This window comes from Lytechinus pictus, chromosome 6 (assembly GCF_037042905.1).
Source record: "Lytechinus pictus isolate F3 Inbred chromosome 6, Lp3.0, whole genome shotgun sequence".
Classification (NCBI taxonomy): Eukaryota; Metazoa; Echinodermata; class Echinoidea; order Temnopleuroida; family Toxopneustidae; genus Lytechinus; species Lytechinus pictus.
The window spans coordinates 18,884,716-18,890,507 of record NC_087250.1 but is presented as its reverse complement, the minus strand read 5'-3'; positions in this window follow the sequence as shown (position 1 = coordinate 18,890,507).

Here is a 5,792-nt window from a genome sequence, read left to right as displayed (position 1 = left end):
ATATGATTACATGTATGAGCTTGGTTTTAGAGGAATGAATCGCCTGACTATATTTTCAGTGAAAGAAATCAATTTCAACAAACAGAATTAAATAATTCTTAATTGTTAAAAAAAAATCAATCGATATCCTTTTGGGGGCATTGTGGTCTAGTGATTGACTCTCGTCTTTCAATTCTTAGGACGTGGGTTCGATTCCCGGCCTTGGCGTGTTTTCCTTCAGCAAGAAATTTATCCACATTGTGCTGCACTCAACCCAGGTGAGGTGAATGGATACCCGGTAGGGAAATATTCAACGAATGCCAGAGCGCCTGTAGGCAGCATGGCTATAGCCGGGGTAATAATAGCAGCGCTTTGTATCCTAAGGCAAAAAGCGCTTTTAAAAATAAAATCTAGCTATTGTTATTATTATTCATACAAATTAAAACATTATACAAATAAAACCTGTACAGTGTAAGCGTTGCATGCAGGGACAAATAATGGACGATGTGCGAGAAGAGCCAATGGATATACCGTACTGACGTCCGCAGGACCGAGTGCGGTATATCCATTTGGTGAGTCGAGCATAGAGTTCATTATTTAGGTCCTCTATGCACAAGAATGCGTGCATTGTTTGTTTTATACAACTCCCCCCTTCAGCGCAATTGGAATTTCTGTTGAAAATTTGTTGGCGCGAACTTCGACTTGCGATCGTCTGCGCAGCCGAGCTGATCATTATGACGTCAAGCACTATCCTGCACTCTGATGTCAGAGTGCAGGATAGTACATTTGGTATGACGTCAGAGTGCAGGATAGTGCATTTTGGATGTCATAGTGCAATTTGCTGAATATCATGTGATCTGATTTGGACCAATCAGATTACAGAACATTCTTGGGAGTTTTATAATTACAGACATTGCATTATGTGCAAGGTGAATGAAAATAGTGCATGGATAGAAAAGGGAGGTATGCACCTATGTATGATGAAATGCAGTAAAATTATATTCCATCATTAAAACAAAATGCACCCACACACAAATAGTGGAAATTCAATGCTTTGGAGCATAGTTGGTGCCTGTGGGAGATTTATTACCTCAATTATGAATGGATCGCTTTAAAGAGAAAAATATGGACGAATAGTTGAGGTATGGGGAGGGCTAGTTAATATGAAAATCTATTGAAAAGGTGGAATAAAGGTACAATGTGGATATATGAATGAGCAGGTCATTTGGGAGTGACCTTGCTAACCACTGAATGAATGGAAATATGACTAGGACTAGGTAGTGGGAGAGGCAGAGAGAGAGGGGGGTGGAGAGGGATAGAGAAAGGGATAGGAAGATTAATAAAAAGGAGGGAAAGGGAAGATAAAAAGGAGAGAAAAGGAGAGGGGAGGAGAGTGTGGAGAAAATGGGAGATAGAAGGGGAAGAAAAGGAAGGGAGTGAGAGACAGGGGGAAAAGCAAGGGGAAGGAGAGAGTGGAGAGAGGAGGAATAAAAGGGGAGAGAAAAGGAGGAAGGGAGACAGAGAAAGATGGAGACAGAGAGACAGATAGAGAGCAGAGAGGTCAGGGAGGAATATGAGTGAGAGGGGGAGGGGAGTGATTGGAAAAAAAAGTGCCAACGAATGGGAGGGGACAGAATGAGGGGGGGGGGGCAGACAGCAAGGGATTGAGATGTTGATAGAGAGGGAGACAGACTGACCGACAGGGACTAAGGCATCTGTATGGGTTAGGAATATGAAAAAGAGGGGGGGGGGTTTGGAAGAGAAGATACCGGTGAATGGCAGGGAGCAGAACAGGGAGGTGTAAGGTGGGGTGGGTAACATAGCAAAGTAGAGAGAGCGGACAGTGAGAGAGGGACAAGGTAGGCAGGATATTGAAATATTGCACCATTTATTTCATAATTCATTATGATTTCTCTCATCTTTCTCAAAGCCATCTGTTACCTTCAAAGGACTTTTTAAGCAATTTCTAGCACTAAAGCAAAGATAACATGGGTATTTAATTGTACTTTTACTTGATTTTTTTACCTACATATTTTCTATGATTTTTAGGGGCTCTTCTGTACAGCATGAGTTATGAGACCAAACCATAAAATTTGGCAACTTGTTTTGTATGTTTTACATTTTATAATTTGTGTGAGAGAGGGGGGGGGGGGGTTGTCTAACGCGATTGCACGTAGGTGGAATATCTGAGAGAGAATGAAGGAGAACAAAAGTTGAAAACACAAATAAATCAAAACTTCATGCCAAAGAGTCCATTTCACGTACGGGTAAACAGAGACATTGCCGTATAAAAACAAGAAATCTGCTCGCATAAAAAAGAGATCAAACATCGTGCTATTGTGCATCACGGCAATAAAAACTGCAAGTCAGAAATAAACACAATACCTCAAAAAAGGGGCTCTGTTTAAAACCAAAAACCAGATCGCGGCCATTAATCATGGATGGGTTACCATGTGGAATTTCCTTCCTTGTTATTTTACTTTTCTAACGCACCATTCTACCCCCGTATCATGGCAAATTGGCAGCAGTACATGAATATTAAAGGCATTAGTGAGGAATGTAATGTTTTTCAATAACTTCACACATATTGTGGGTGTTTGCTCAAAAAGGCATGCTGAATTCTAACTACATGTACCAACATTTGGGAGGAAGCTCTGCACAAGGCATCGCTGATGTTTAAAAGATTTTTTTTTTTTTCTGTAGAGTAATGGGAAGTTTTCTTGTCCACTATTACAGTGTAATATTGGCAAATCAGGATACAAGATGAGAACAAAATACTCTTTCAGATGATGTTTGAATTTTGCATGGTGGTATGAGCAATCGCGGAGTCCGACTTTCCGTCTTCACTCCTGAAGACGGACAGTCAACTTGCCAAAACGTCAAGTCTACTCTCCTGCTCCTGCTACTACTCTATACGCCGACTCGATCTAGCCTTTTCTCACCTACTCAAGCCTTCTACTCAAGTGTACCTACTACTCAGCTTTCCACTCCTTCTGGTTTACAGTCCTTTTAAGCACCACACTCATTTAAAAAACAATACCCTACTGTCGAATCTATACTTTCTCGCTTTTCCAATTCACTTCCAATTGTATCTTCTTTTGTTATCCCAGTCCCTCCTGGGGAGTGTTTTATGAAAGGACTTGTCTGACGTTTTATCCGACAAATCCTGTTTTATCCAACAGTTACCATAGTAACAGTGCCTCTCAGCCAATCAGAATCAAGGAAAGATGTCAGATCTGACATCTTGTCGGACAAAATTGTTGATGAAACGCTCCCCAGGACTTTACACATGGTGTACCATGAATCTCTTTTGCACAAATATTCTTTGAAGTTAGAAATAATAAATAACAGAGAGGTAACAGGAAATGAGAAAGATGAAATAGAGATGTGAAGAAACAGAGAAAAAGAATATGGAAGATATATTTCCAAAATGTTGAAAATATCCATTACTTTTCTATTATGTAACTGGTGTCAACTTATACCACGAGACAAGAAGGAAATTTTTTATTTTTTAGTCATTGTTCAAAGTATGATATCAGAAAAATGTATTTTGATTTCTTACGATCAATTATTTGATGCTCAGTGATTTAGAAATCATTTTATAAAATAGAAAGTGAGCAAATAATTGCACAACACCTAAAATCCCCACTCGAAAAAGAAATGCACCAACTTCCAATGTGAAAGCCAGTGGGGTAATAAGCAAAAAAATAATGAGGGAGTTAGACATGGCATATGGAGCAAAATTTACAAACATTAGTGAGCAAGAGAAAATATTTTTCTCTTTAAAATGAAAATCCAATGTGACAGATTTTGACATATTCACCTTTTTTTCCTTACCCAGACTTTCAATATATTTTTTTTCTTAGTTATGGAACTTTTTGGATCCACTGACCCCCCCTTCCATCTATATGTATTCATGAGAGTTGAAGGCATTCCACTGAATGTTGAATACCTGCACACAATCTATTTTCAAGCACCAGTGATTACGGAAAATGTGCCATGCTCTGTGTAAAAGATACACCAGATACATGAGACAGATTCAAACACAGATTTGGAACATTTATCCCACAACAAAATACAGATGTAGTTCCTTTTACTGCGTTTGGTGAATAGCCCCAAACGTGGCTACCACTTTTCTCATTCATTGCTAGATTAAATTAATGTGTACTTGTACATGTACGCCCTAATACAGTTATATGGAGAGTACAAAATAGTTGATTTATGGATAATTTGTTGTACATTCAATGATCTGACATACATATAGCTTTCACATTTGACCTTTGACCTGACCTTCTCCCACATCTCTGACCCTATAGTACACATTATTAAACCTACTTGAACTTGTTTTTAAATTCCCTCATATCTCCTCCATGCACCGCTCAGCGCCCACTGATACAAGACAATAGCAGAAAGGCACATAAATCCATCCTCTCTTGCCCATGCGATACCTATTGTCCTAATTGTTGTCCTCAAACCCCAAATTTGATGTTTTTCTCTGTGGTTTTTACACTAAAAATGCCAAAATTGTGGGATTAAGAACACAATAGCCCAATGATAGGACAGCATTGTGCGAGGTCATACATGTGTAGCCTTCGCTATGCAGCTCGCATTTTGTTTTCAATGGCAATATTAAGGTAAATTGCACAAGTGATAAACAATATGTTGAGATACAGAGATGAGTTTACTGCTAGAATTTAATTGTTACATGTACATGCAAAATACTTGTTCAATAGGACCATGTACAGGATATATTGTACAGGATACGATTCACAGAATCGGCCTTTTGAAACGGAAAGTGGCTTTTCAAACGGAAAATTACGGAAAACATGTTTTTTCTCAAAATGCACAAAATAGCAACAGAAATCAATCCCAAATCCTCAACAAAATACGAATATCAACTGAAAAAAAACACGATCTCACTTTGCAACAACAATCATGACAATCAACACATCGTAACTACACTCGATCGTATCTAAATTAGTTTACACTCACGTCCGCATATAAGGCAGAATACGGCCGTGTGTTGCTGCCCTCTGCGTTCGGTCATAATATAATGATCACGGTGATTCAACAAATAAAAAATGGCGGATAGGCGGAAGTCGTCGACTGCTCAAAACGATGTCCGAAAAGTCCCAAAATCAGCGATAAAATCCCATGTAACCATAAAATAATGCTAATAATATGAAAGGTGAGAATGTATTCATGTCGATTATGTTTCTCTAAATAGTTTTTTTAGCTCGAATCTCTTCGATTAAAATGGATTTTAAAGCGATGTTAGTACATTGGTAGATGCAAATTTTGACCAGCGCTAGCATTTTGACATCGCTACTCATTGCGTATTGGTTTTCTATGTAAACGGAATTGTCACTTTTTCATGTACACAAAGTCTATGGAGAAACGGAATTTCCGTTTTCAGACGTGCTGAAACGGAATTTGAGATTTTCTGAAACGGAAAAGGCAATTTTTAGAAACGGAAAATCACTGTCCCTATGCATTGCATGTATTAGTATGGGGGGGAAGGACATCAAAACCAAATCCCATGCATAATAATAAAAAATAATATAAAACGTCAAATTAGGGAGCAAGGATTGAGAGAAGAACTAACATACCCTGGAAGAAAATGATAATGGATAAAAATAAGCTATACCAGACGATAAACAGAAATGATAAAGATAGAAGAAGAAGAAAAGTTGGTACAAAAGTATTCAAAACAGATTAAAGTCAAGGACGAAGCATAGTGGAGAAGAATCAATATTTGAAGAGCTAAGTTGCAAAAGAGGTTAGGTCCATTTTTCAACAATTTTTTTTTTTTT